The following is a 14062-nucleotide window of genomic DNA, read 5'->3' as shown; positions in this document are numbered from 1 at the left end:
CTAAGTGTCTGCTGTGGTCCTGTGTGTCTAGATCCAGGAGAGAGTTGGTGGAAACACGGTGACTGATTTGTGCTTGTGGTTGCTGAGAAACCGATAGCAAGACACTGAATCTCTCTGACTAAATTAAATCACGTCCCCGCACCACGCAGAGGTTTTGACTAAAGGTACTGTCACACTAAGCGATATTGCTAGCAATATCACTATAACTTGTGACGTTATAGCGATATTGCTAGCGATATTGCTGTGTCTGATACTTACCTACGACCCTCTCCCCCGCTGGTTATCGCTGATCGCGCGAGAACGTCCTGGACCGCTTCTCGTCGTCAGCTTCCTGCGGCGCTTCCTGTGGAGCGATGAGCATGGAGCCGGGCGGGAGGACGCAGGATCGCCTAGTGTGACAGGTAAGTAGCGACCCCCGTCCCCAGCGATGTCGATGGTGAGATCTGCCTGTGTGGCAGCTCACTAGCGACCACTTAGCGATGTACCAGCGATCCTGACCGCGTCATATCGCTGGTCGGGATCGCTGGTGCATCGCTAAGTGTGACAGTACCTTTAGACGGGATATCACAGGTGAATTCCTGTGGGTAAGCTGTCACGGTCCCCGCACACATACACAGAGGTGTCAGCTTCAAGGAGGTATCACAGGCGAATCCCTCGGCTGCCACAGCCCCCGCACACATGCGGATGCTGGCAGACTGGAGAGATATCACAGACTGATCACTGGAGAGATTATCACGGTCCCTGGGTGCACACGGAGGGGTGATAATCTAGTGGGATATCACGGCACCCGTCTCCCACGACGGAGGGTAATACATCCTGGTGCTAACCAAAGCGCCACGTGTCATTGGCAGTTGTCGGTTTTCAGCAGCTGTTTGACATACGTGTCACAAAACAAGGGCTTCGATCTCTCCCCGGATGTCTATATGTGCATCAACCTGTTTTTTCACTGCTGATTTCCACAAAGATCTGAAGCAGAAAAAGATTTTTCTTTTTTCCTTGTACATTTCCTCTTTTTTGCCTACAGGGTGTGCCCCTGATAGATAGATAGATAGATAGATATATATATATTATATATTATTTTTTTTATATTGTCATATTTGTACTCTGCTTTTCCCTATTTTATGTTTTATCTTGCATTTTTGGTGGAGATTTTTATTCTTGTTACTGTAGTGTGAGAATTTTTGGGAAAGCTGGGTATTTTGAGCGTATCACTGTAGTCTCAGTCTGCTTTTTGGTTTTGAGAGACGCAGGCATAGAAAGAAGAAGTGGGTGCGTGTTCTTCATTCTGCACTAACACTTTTTTTATTGTTGGAGGTTGTACTGATTTTTGGATTTCTATTTTATTTTCTTTTTGGAGTGTTTTTCCAAGGTTTACCAACTTCTTCATTGTACCTTTTGTTTTTTTTCTTTCTTTTTTCCCCTCCATTTTCTCTGAATTTATTGGTTTTTGATTTTCCTGAGTGGTTCTTTTTAAAGTTTATATACTTTTTGATTTTATCAACTTTTTGGATTTTATCTTTTTAAAATCTTTTTAAGAAAAAAAAAGAAAATCATTTTTCCCTTTTTATCTCTTTTAGTTTTCTTCCACTTTTTGTGACATTTTATTTAGTTTTCACTTCTTTCTTTCAGTTTTGTTAAAAAGAGATCACCTGCTTTTGGTTATTCCTGTGTTCTCTTGTCATTTTGTTTTTCCATTTTTGTTTCCACTACTTTTGAAGTTTTTACTAAATATTTGGGTTTTGTTTTTCCTTCCTTTTTAAGCAAGTTAAAAGAGGTTGCAAAGTTTTTAAAGTTTTGATCACTTTTTTCAGTTTTTAAAACAGACATAGTATGTGGTTTTGCAAGAACAGTTTTTCTTCAAAGCTGTAGCATGGCATAATGTATTAAAAAGGAAAAGGGGAGTTTAGCTAGTGAATCTGAATTGCCGTCTGCATTTCTTAAAGTGACAGCGGATTTTACAGAGTAGAAGGCGCTGAAAGTTAGTGTGACAGGAAAGGAATTATTTTTTACGTGTACAAAAAGTGTTTTCAGCGGTATTCTAATCTGTGCCGTCTGAGAGGGACCACAGATCTAAGCATGCCTTCTGTGACAGCAGAAAAGGGGAAGCAGTCCGCTCCCCCACCATCTCCTCTCTCCCCACTCTTCCCTCCTCCCATCTCTCTCCTCCCTCTATCTCCCCTATTCTCACTCCCACCTCCCCTCTCTCATCTATTTCTCATCCTATACCTCATCCTCCCTCACCATCTCTCTCTCCCCCCTCTATCTTCTTCATCTCCGCCTATCTCTCCCCTTCTCTCTCTCCTATCTCTCCTCCCTCTCCACCTTCCTTACCAACACCCATCTCTCATCCTCCCTCATCCCTCTCGTCTCCTCCCCACTCTCCTCCACTATCTCTCACTTCTCCTATTCCCAATCTCTCCTCCACCCTTCCCTGCTTCTCTCGCTCTTCTCCCCCCCACCTCTTCGCTCATCGTCACCAGCTGGCCCAGTGCCAGATCCAAACAATGAGGTGTCCCTATTTCCACAGGGCACCCTCTCTTAAGAGACAGCTATGACACCGGGAGAAGAAAGTGAATCACTCCCCACACACAACAACACAGGTGCCCTCCCGATACAACAGCTAGAAGAAGGGAGGTGTGGGCCATCAGAGACGGCACCTGCTAAGTCTGAGGCTGAGGATTCTATGTGCCAGATGGAGCTACAGTCTCAGAGAGGGGGAATGTTACCCACACACAAGACAAACACACAATGGCACGTTTCCTCCTCTGATGAATATGAAGAGGGGATTATGCTGCATAGTACTAGGGGAAACTCACAGACACCAAGGAGGCAGGGGCAGATAGAGCCAGAACTCTTACACTATGTGCCCTTCACCCCTAGTCAGGTGTTCAGTATTCTAAGAACTCTGCCAGACCCAGATATGGACCCCATGCCATTTTACCGAAGAATGCAGCAGAGCCAGCAGACATATGCTGCAACCTGGAGTGATCTCTGGCCCATAATGGAGATAAAAGCAGGTGAAACACTCTGGCCAATCATGAAGGAACACTTCAAGCTTCCATCAGTATTAGATGTGCATTCCTGGGAATCAGGATCAAAGCTAATTGAACAGCTCAGAGAGTGGGCCAAAGCCAGACAAGCACTCAGCCTGCATAAGATGAGCCAAGCCGAGACAGAGTCTGTAGACGAGTTTCATGGCAGAGTGAGGCAGGTATTCCAAGTTTTAGGCTTCACTATTCATGATCAGATACACGGACAAATGTTGGCACAGGCCTTTGTGCATGGACTAAGAGAACCAATCAAGAAACTACTGATAGTGGCCAGGCCTGAGTACAGGACAATAGCAGTAGATGTCCTGCTCGCAGTAGCCAGAAGAATTGAGTCCATCCCAGGAGTGCGGAGGACAGGCCCTCCTGTGGTGGCCACTGACGTGGAGGAGCAACTATCACACAAAGTTAGGAGAGCTGGCAGGTGTTTCAACTGTGGCAACTTTGGCCATTTCCGGAACCAGTGCACAGCACCCCGGCAACCCAGGTCATCGCGCAGAGGAATAGGCCAAGAAAGAAACACAGAAGACAAAGAAAAACCCTGTCCATAGGACAGAGGCACACCAGGACCGCCAGACGTCACGCCCCTGACATATGAACCCCATCAGCGGACCCAATACCTCAAATCACTGGGGGCTGTCATATCTTTCCTTGTGGACACTGGTTCAGTCAGAAGTGAAAATCCCTGACCCCACCAGTCTATCAGAGCACTCTGTGTCTTGTATGGGGATTAAAAGGTCAAGACAGACGTTCCCCGCTTGCAAGCCCCTGAGCATGTGGACACAGCCTGGACACTCCATCCTGTTCCAGTTTATGGTGGAGACCTGCCCACCACACCTGATGAGAGCAGACCTACTGCAGGAATTGAAGGTGGCCAAAGTGTCCCATGAAAATGTGACCTTGACCTCTTCTCCACCCCAGGCCCAGGAAGAATCAATCATGCTGGTGGCCCTACAAGAGCCTCAGTCGAACAACCGGTGCAAGCCTACCCAAGGAGGTGCTGGACATAGCACCCAGAAGCCTATGGCCCAAGGGAGACTTCAAGTTGCGCCAGTGCGAATGTCACTCCAAGTCTGGAACCCCGGACGCTCATCACCCAGAGCTAAACTGCCTCTGACCAACTGGAGGTCTAAGTGGAACTGCGTTTCAAGAAACGGCCTAAGAACTTTGGCATGCGCCAGGAAAACTCTCAACCCAGAGGGACCATACCCACTTTGTGAAATGGCTGCACTGCTTCCGGCTCCAGCGCCAGAGGATCATCTTGGACAAGATTCTGAAGGTGCTCCCTGAAGTCAAGCCAGGCCCTGGACCAGAAGACAGTCACTCAGCTCCTCAAACTGGTTAACAAATGTTGACCTGAGATCAAGCTGGGTGAAAGGAACAGCTGCTGGGTGGTAAAGAAGACGCCCCAGTAAAAAGACCCCCTGTGAGAGCAAGAAAGCTCAGCTGGACGTCATCTCTGATGAAAAGGACCCCAGTATAACGGCTTGTTTTCCTGCCGGCCATGTGCCAAGAAAATGGGAGTCACTCACGGCACTGTGAAGAGCAAGGCCAGATTTAGCCGCCTCACCCATGGGAATCATCATGCAGTCCCAGCTTTTCTCAATCAAAAGGAAGACTGTGAAAGGAGAACCAGACTGGATTGAATGGTGCATAACCTGAGGGCTGTGAGCAAAGCAACTATGTTTGAAACCCCAGTTGTGCCAGATCTGCACACTCTGCTGACAAACGTGGCAGCCACAGCAACGGTGCTCACGGCAATGGATCTGCCCGAAGCTCCCCTCAATGTTCCCCCTCACCTGGATGACCAGTTCCTGAAAACGCACAAGGGGGGTGCAGAGCAAATGGACAATGATGCCGAAGAGGGCCCGGAACAGCCTTTCACAGCTCGCCAGAGCATTGCCCTCCATCCCCGTCAACTGGATTGCGGAGCATGCAGAAGTCATCGACATCGCTACCTGCACAGCGCTTTCCATGTCTCCTCTACTCTGCCTGGCGGAGCAGCAATGTAAGTTCTGCAAAAACAGAGTCCATTGGTGTCAAAAGCAAGTTCCTGAAGACACCGTATTGCCCACTAGACGAAACACTTGACAGATGACCGAAGGACTGCAGAGGAGAAGATGGCTCCCTCAACAACTCCGAAGATGCAGGCCTTCCTTGGTCTCGTCTCGTACTGCAGAACTTGGATCCCTGGTGCTCCAGGCTTAATGCAGCCTCTGTACAATTGCATCAACGCATAGCAGCCTTTGTCTCGTACAGGAAACTGAAAGACTTCATGGTCTCTGCGCCAGCTCTAGGCCTCACTCACTGCGAGAAGCCATCCCGTCTTGGCGAAATGGAAAAGGAAGGACAAAGATGGAGAAGTTCATGCTACTGATGTCTTAAAACAGACTCACGGAGGACCAGAGGCATCTGGACAACCTCTCAGCCGGCCTGAATCCAGTTGCAAGGGGGGCCCTCCTGCATAAAAACAATATCTGCAGCACACGCCCTCCTGACAAGGCTGTTCTCCACCACTCTTCAGTGCTCTCAGCCGTTACCTGTCTCTACTCCCACTCCCAAGGGGGGATGTGGATACGGACCCTCAGATGAAAAATCTGCAAGATACCGTAGATGGCTCCAGTTTTGCAAATGATGAAGGAAGGTTCCACACAGGCTGTGCAGTGACCAGCATCCTATGGTCCAGAAGTTTGTCAGCCCAAGAGCCCAAGAAGCGGAACTGATAGAGCTAACGAAAGGCCTGCCAGATTGCGAAGAACAAAACTTCCAGGTACTCGCATGGCATGGCACCCAACTTCGGACCCATGAGGGCTGCAGGAGACTTCATCACAGCAAGCGGGTCGAACGTGAAGCACCATGGAGCCATCAGAGACCTGCTGGACGCTCTTCAACTACTAAAAGTGGTGGCAGTGCTGAAGGTCAAGGCACACGGAAAACTGAACACAGTAGAGACACTGGGCATCAAAATGACAGACGTGGCAGCCAAAGAAACAGCCAGAGGAAGACAATATGGAAAATGGGAGAGGTCGTAGAGCCGGACGGCTACCACATGACGACTGAAGACGAGAAAACCTGGCAAACAAAAGTCAATGGGAAAACCGGAGAAGACGCCATCTCTGAATTGGACAGAAGTGCTGCATCCTCCTCCACCAGCCAACAAGCTGAATCACTTCCAGGATGAAGACTCTGATGTGGATATGAATTCTGAGGCAGAAGAATGGTTCCCACCTTTACCAGAAAGGACGTATTTGATGGAGAACATTCCAGAAGATTGTCCTCCACCACCCCCTCGTGGGGAAGCTTCTTCTCCAGCACAGTCCTACGGTCAGCAGTCCACGGAAACACTTACGACGTTCCCCCGAGGCGAGCTGCATGAGTTCGAAGGTATCCCAAGGCTACAACAGTTTGACCTTCCCCCTCATCCCCGGAGAATGCCGGCTGGATCTGTACCAATGCAAAGAGTCCCAGGTCCTCCTCTGACACAGTCTAACCCGTGTCTTCATACAGAGGGAGGGGAGACACCGCGGCACGGACATAGACGAAACCTCAGCCAAAATCCCACAATCACCTCAGAGAATGTCAATTACCACAACCCAGTCACTAAACCTGACAAAATGACTTCCTGAAACCTGTACAAGAAGTAGCAGGATCAGACTCGGAAGGAGGAGAAGGAAAGCTGGATGCTAAAAGGCAAAAGCACTGGGCTCCAAGAAACCTGTCTACCTCAAAACGTCTACCTCAAACGTCAACCTCAAAGTGTGTACCCTACGGTGGTTCAATGGGCACATGGCCCCGCACAGAATTGAAGACACAGACATATGACCTGATTAGACTGGACTCCCACCTTAACAGCTAAATTCCCAGCAGCTGTTTGGCCTCTGACAAATTCAACATCGGACAAGCGGGAAAAGTTCCCCCATGCCATCTGACCTGAAGACTTCCCAGTAAGGAACCAGTTGGCGAAGACTACTGCAAAGAAGCTACTCTCGAACATAGTGTGCAAATATGGGGGTTCCAGAATCAATAGCAAGTGATCAGGGACCCACATACACAGCAAACCTGACAAAAGAGATCTGTTCAGCAGTAGGGTCAGACTTAGGCCTACACACACTTCCCACCATCCCACACCATAGACTAGGTGGGACACTTAAGAGCAGCATGATAAAAAATTCAGCAAAGAAACAGACAAACCCTGGCATTAGACACTCCCATAGGCTCAGAAAAAGCTTTCACCAATATGAAACTTTATTTGGGTCTAACCCCCAGGTTAGGGGTATTCTTTACTTAGCAGTTGACTATGCAAAATGATACTTTGTCTGCATGTGTAATTGAATTTATCAAGAATCTTGCTAATGTCCATTCTCAAGTTTTTCCCTCATTGCCAGGTCCAGATTCAGTGCCTGGAATGCACGCCCTGAAGTCAGGAGACTGCTGAGTGTGGGTGGAAAAAGTCCATAAGGAGAAGCACTCTATCCCAGATCCGAAGGCCCTTCTCCAAGTGCTGACGCCACCAACCTGGAAGGAAAACCCCCACCTGGATCCACGCACCACATTGCAGGAAAAAGCCCTCATACCAGAAGATACACCTGAGCTGGAATGATGCTGTGGATTCTCTGACTGAATAAATTATCTACCTGATAGAGAATACAAATGCACTGACTGCATAGACTGCTAACTAAGAGACTTTGATTACATTGCACCAAACCCCCGTTAGGGACAGATCTCCTGACCGCCCGTTTGCGAAAGTCTGTACAGAGGGAAGATGTATGCGCTAGGCATGCGTCAGACCACTGGCAGCATAAAAGAGTTGGGCCAGGAGCAGGATTTTAGGGCAAGTGATATCTAAGGGGGATATTGTTATGGAAATACAGTATATATGTATTTCATCTAGATCTCACTTGTCTGCTCTAGGCTATATACTCATATGCACACAGACACATATTCACAGTCTGAACCTTGTAAGTAGTTGGTGGAAATGACCTGCTATCTCCCCCCATGAGCCAGTCTGGGGAGCTGATGTTAACTCATGATAGCATTGTCTTGTGACATTTGTCCCAGACATACAGAAGAGGAAGTAACGACAGATGGTCCAAGCCGATATTGGAGTCTTGCTGACATTGTAAGACAAGGGACAGTAGATCATATGATGTCTAAAGCCCCCGTTACACACAGTGAGATCGCTAGCAATATCGCTGAAACGTCACTGGTTTTGTGACGCAGCAGCGATATTGCTAGCGATATCGCTATGTCTGATACTTACCTGCGGCCGGCTCCCCTGCTGGTTATCGCTGATCGCGCGAGAAGGTCCTGTACCATTTCTTGTCGGGCGCTTCCTGCTGGGCTTCCTGTGGTGCCGATGAGCGACTAGTGGACGCGGGCGGGAGGACGTCAGGATCGCCGCATCTGACAGGTAAGTAGCGACCCCCGACCGCTGCTATGTCACTGGTGAGATCTGCCTGTGTGGCAGCTCACTAGCGACCACTTAGCGATGCACCAGCGATCCATATCGTTGTCGGGATCATTGGTGCATCGCTTAGTGTAACGGTACCCTAAGTCACCTCAGGTCGGACACCCATATATGTTCATGTATTTAAACTGACCAATTTGATAAGAAGTTCAGCCTTTATGTTAATGAGTAACCACTCCTTTGTACGAACTGATAAAACCAAGTATATTCAATAAACTTCCAGAGTCCTGCTGGAAAGGATTGCTGCTAACTAGGCTTGGCGTCTTTCCTTCCATGAGCGATCAATAAGACTCTGTCTAATTAGGACAGGCCACAGCACACACAGAGATATATATCTATATCAATCAAAAATCTATGACAATTTCATAAAAGAAGACCCCCGACTTTTAAGAAAATTTTCTATTTTAGCTGGAAAAGTTGGGGGGGGTCGTCTTATACGCGGAAAATACGGTACATATTCTGTGAACCTTTCTGCTTCCACTGGTATTTAATCATGTCTGAATTAATTTTTGGCTACCTAATTACTTATTGACTATTGTGTTCCACTGTGCTTCCTATCTATATTTGTGTCCTCACCATTGATCTACTATTATATGTATTTTTAGAAAAAAAAACTATATTTTGCCTATTTAGATATGTGTAATAACATTTGATATTTTTTATACAAAACTAGGTCATTATCATCTCACTCTGGGGTCATTCACTCCTGGCTTTTGCAGGAACTTTTCACTTTGGAGTTCCCTATTATTCGTGGAACTATGATCCTTTTTTGTTCTTAGTATTGAAGTTTGGAGATTTAGTATAAGGATTTGTAGCTTGTGTTTTTTTGTTTTCAACAAACTTCGATTACAATGGCGATATGACTTTAGAGCATTCTTACCAATTGTCTTACATCCAGGAGTAGTGTCTTCCCGGAAGACTTGTCAATTCTCCTAGGCGAGGACAGAATCTCACAAAAAAGCAGCACGTCTGGTCAGTTTCTTATAAATGATCTCATGGTTATTTGGACATGGAATAGATTTGAAGGCATTATTACCTGGAAAAGTTGGAGTAATGTATAAAAAAATGGTGCTAAATTCAAAAACCTCCAGGATGGCCATCTCTTAACATTGCCAAATATGATTGTAGAAGAATTTCTTTAGAGATGACCACTTGTGTTTGAAGCAAGTGAATCTTTCTGCAAAATGTAAATTATAGTTTCAAAATTGAACTAAATTGATTTTGCCATATATTGCAGGAAATTGGCTTTAAAATGACTTAACTCTTTCTTGTATTTGCAGCTTTCATGGGATTAATGGAAACAAAGATGTAGACCATGGCTTCCAAGATAAACATTACCACACCTGGGCTTTGGAGAACAGAGGCTACTCGGATATTAAAATCCCCTGCGTTTTTGTCTATTTTGGCAGCTGTGAAAGAACCGATCTTTGCTTTCACATGTAAAATCCTGCCGTTGTATGTGCAACGTGCACGATACTTTTTTTTTTTAAATGAGCTCACTTATAAGAGAGTAGAGGCTTATTAGTCATCCTTCACACATGCCTGGAATTGCTCTAGATCATTTACAATAAATTGTTTCAATCCATCCTGCCTCCTTTAAGAAATCAGAGAAATAAATAAAAACTTTTGGAAGCATAATGAGAAGAAAAGTATCAGTAATTAGAGTAGATGATGTGATGTTTAACTGAAAGTTTAAGTAAACATTCTTTTGGATGAGTGGCATAAATGGGGTTCTGAAAGTCAACTTCGAAATGGCATTTTCCCAATGGAGCCTGCAGGAGCATACTTTGTGATGAAAGTAAAAATGATCTCTTTTCCTATACCTCAACTTAGACAAATACTTCTTCATGCTCAAGCACTGAGAAATTTTACTTAAGACCCAGCTCAAAAATATACCGGACCAAAGAGCTGGTCATAGTGTTTGAGCAAGGGATGACACCTCTTGCTCCATCAGATCCCATAATAGTCCCATACAATGGTTATATTGCAGAATCACTATGGCTTATAAGGTTTTACATATTACAGTATAATAGAGGTTAAAAAGAAAATAAACCAATATATCTAAAACAATAGAAGATGAAAAAAACAAAAATTGAGCTTAGCTAAAGTTGGTATACATGCAGCATATAAACATATGTTCACTTTGGCCATAAAACATTGAAAAAACCTACATGAAGCAAAATAAACATAAACCCTGCTATAACTAAGTAAAAATCAAAAGTGCGTTTAAATAACACAGGGTTCTTAGTAATACGATTTTTGATCAAAAAAAGCATGAAAACCATCTCACTGTCGCCAAGGTGACCCTGATCGAGACGGTCCTACACTGTCTGATATTAAAAACCTTACATGTGTTAAAGTTAACCTCAGTGTGTGAATCAGGGCAGACAAAAAGGACCGGGTCCCGACCTAAGGACTCCAGCCAGGGGAGGCTTTTGTATTTAATTTACAGCTCAAAAGAATGAGGTCACACCCCGACTTGCACAGAATGCAAAAATACAAAGAAAAAACACACAAAAGTTGAGCTTAGTTAAAGGGGATTTCACCCCATTTTAGCCCTATCAGCTGCCAGCACAGCCATCAGGGGCTTATCTACAGCATTCTGTAATGCTGTAGATAAGCCCCCGATGTAACCTGAAAGATAAGAAAAAAGAGTTAGATTATACTCACCCCTCCGATGGGTGTCTCCATCGCGTCCGGCGCCTCCCATCTTCATACGATGGCGTCCTCCTCCTTGCTTCTCCCTCGGCTCCTGTGTATGCGTACTTTATCTGCCCTGTTTTGGGCAGAGCAGAGTACTGCAGGGCGCAGGCGCCGGACGTCTCTGACCTTTCCCGGCGCCTGCGCACTGCAGTACTTTACTCTGCCCTCAATAGGGTAGAGAAAATACACCTGCGCAGGAGCCGAGGGAGAAGCAAGGAGGAGGACGCCATCGTATGAATATGGCAGACGCCGGACCTCGACAACCACTGCACCAGACTCCTCCCCTGGGTGAGTATAATCTAACGTGTTTTTCTTATCTTTCAGGTTTCATCGGGGGCTTATCTACAGCATTAGATGGATACGTATCTCCCTGTATTTCTCACCATTGAGGAGACAATTAAAACTGAACAAATTCCCAACCCCGTTTGTCATTATGCAGCCCTAAACTTTCCAAGAACCTCCACCGAGAATCACTGTTCCAGCAGACACTCATTATTTTAACCTTTCCAACCCTTCGACACCCAAACTGCCTTCTGTTATAGCTAAATGTTTCACATTTTGACTCATTAGTCCAGAGCCCCTGCTGTCATTTTTCTGCAACCAGTTCCTATGTTTTCATTCATAGTTGAGTCGCTTGGCCTTGTTTCCATGCTGATTGCATGGCTTTTGGCTGCAATTCTTCCATGTTGACCATTTCTGACCAAACTTCTTCGATCAGTGCATGGATGTAGCTGGGTCTGACTTGTTGCCATTTCTGAGTTAATGGCACTGTTGGATCTCTTAAGATTTTGAAAAGAAATGTCTTTCATCTACTAAGTTTTCTTGGCCAAGCATTGCAACTACGACCCTCAATGTATTTCAGTTTTTGATGTCCTTAATTCTGAGAAACACAGACAGATACTTATCCATCATTTAATACCAACAGAGTGTCACGCTGGCAAGTGTACACCCTCTGCATGATGGACAAAGCTATCCCTTTGCCGGGCCTAGTGCCTACCGTGTATTCACTTGCCCTCTGATGGTGAGGTAGGACTTGGCTGCCAGCAGACACCATGTACAACTCTGGAGCAGTCCCTGAATGCCATGCTCCACCAAAGAGACAGACGAAGCACGGCAAGATGGATAGGAAGGGAAGCACTGCCACTAGTGAAAGATAAGGTGGGCAACGCCTGAAACTTGCCTTGAGCAACCATTAGCTCTCTATTGTCCCTAGGTGGGTTCTTCACCACATGCGGCTATCGTGTTCCTATCCCTGTCTTACTCTAAGCATGGCCCTGGCTAGTGCATGGGGCAACAGGATCATTAGTCTAGTCCCACTCTAAGATCTAAACACAAAGGGAGACAGACAAGAGTAAAAAAAAACAGCAATCACTCAATGCGCACCCACACTACAGAAGGATACGCAAGGAAAGGAAGAATTAGAAAAGCCAAGAAGGAGTTAAATAAAAGGAAGACACCAAACTTCCAAACAGCAATCTCCGGAGACAACTCCTATACAACTTCCCTTTCCACAGCTCACACTTCCATACAGATACCAAGATATAGCAAGCTATCACTGGCAACTACCCAGGCTTAAGAGGTGAGTACTTATACCAGAGGGGAGTTGAGAAATCAGAACATCTGAGATAACACAGGACGAAAAGCTTTAGAAGACAAACAGAACTCCTTAACTTTTGCAATAAACGAACAAGGGAAATCTGCACAGCTAACTGGAAAGCAAAGTAGATCCATCCAGTGCAGGCGTGTATTTAGCCAAAAGCTGCAATCTTCTGAACTCTGAGACAGATGAGAACATACACCCCAAATTTTGAAGATCAGAAAAAGGACAAATAAAGAGGTGTGCATGGCCACACCCCAATGCATATCCATTTTACATTACCTTCTCCCCTGGCATGAGGAGATGCCAGAGAGGCGCTGGCAGTGAGGGACATTCAGCAGATGTTCGAGACTGCAGGGCGTAGACCAAAATCCAGGATTGTTAGGAATAAGAGATAAACGTATCGATTCACAGGATTCTGGTGCAGCATTCAGATCAGTGCTAGCTGGTGGCTGGACAAGAGGCTGCAAATCTCTTACCTCCCGGTGTGCAAGGTGTCGACAGCCGCAACACATGCAGTGATTGCCGAACAAACAGACAATACTGTTGCGAATTCTCTTGATCTGACTTCTGAGTCAGGGCACCCTCTGGTGGTTACTGCGGGTAGTGGAGCTGGCCGGGTTGACAGAAGTCTGCCACCTGACGACGATGATTGGAAATCAGGGATTACTGACTGCGAGGATATAAGTGAGCAGGCTTCCCTCAGTTATTGCTGGTGAGTAGTTTTTTCCTGTGCATTTTGAGGTCTGCTGTCTCCTGCATGATCCTGCATTTTTCATTTAAGTTGTTCATTTGCTAATCCTTTGCATCTGATCTGGTTTTGACTCTTTCTGCTTTGCTGTGAGGGTTCAGCGTTCTCCTTCTGGGGCTGTGCTGGACCCCGCCCATATGTTACAGCTTGTGTCAGTTTTTCAGTCACCTGTTATATTAGTCTCTTTTGCTTTGCTGCCTGTTCACACCAGAATGCTGATATAGTGGGGGAGAAGTTGTGAAACCTCAGTGTTTTTGTACATCAGACGTGTTGGATTTTTTAGGGTTTTTGCGCGATTGCAGACAGTGTCTTTCCTTTCCTATCCTATCTAGACAGTTTGGGCCCCATCATTTGCTCAGTCTATTTTCTGCCTGTGTTTGTACCTCATCTTGTCTCACCGACAATATATGTTTGGGGGCTATCTATTCTTTTGGGGCTCTACTCTGGGGCAGTTTAGATTTCACCTTTCTTGCTTTAAGCTTAGTTATTTCTCCGGC

General features: G+C 46.0%; 1 long non-coding RNA gene across 1 annotated transcript in view; it reads left to right on the top strand.

Annotated features, from left to right (window-relative positions):
* Positions 1 to 10099, top strand: part of LOC141098064 (uncharacterized) — a 41428-nt gene extending 31329 nt beyond the window's left edge. The window contains exon 2 of the long non-coding RNA XR_012234137.1: positions 9795 to 10099. This is a non-coding gene — a long non-coding RNA (uncharacterized lncRNA). The remainder of the gene's footprint in view (positions 1 to 9794) is intronic.
* The last annotated feature ends 3963 nt before the right edge of the window (positions 10100 to 14062 follow it).

This window comes from Dendrobates tinctorius, unplaced genomic scaffold (genome assembly GCF_039654945.1).
Source record: "Dendrobates tinctorius isolate UK_male_01 unplaced genomic scaffold, ASM3965494v1 ptg000086l, whole genome shotgun sequence".
In the NCBI taxonomy this organism is placed as follows: Eukaryota; Metazoa; Chordata; class Amphibia; order Anura; family Dendrobatidae; genus Dendrobates; species Dendrobates tinctorius.
This window is presented reverse-complemented; position numbering and strand designations above follow the sequence as displayed.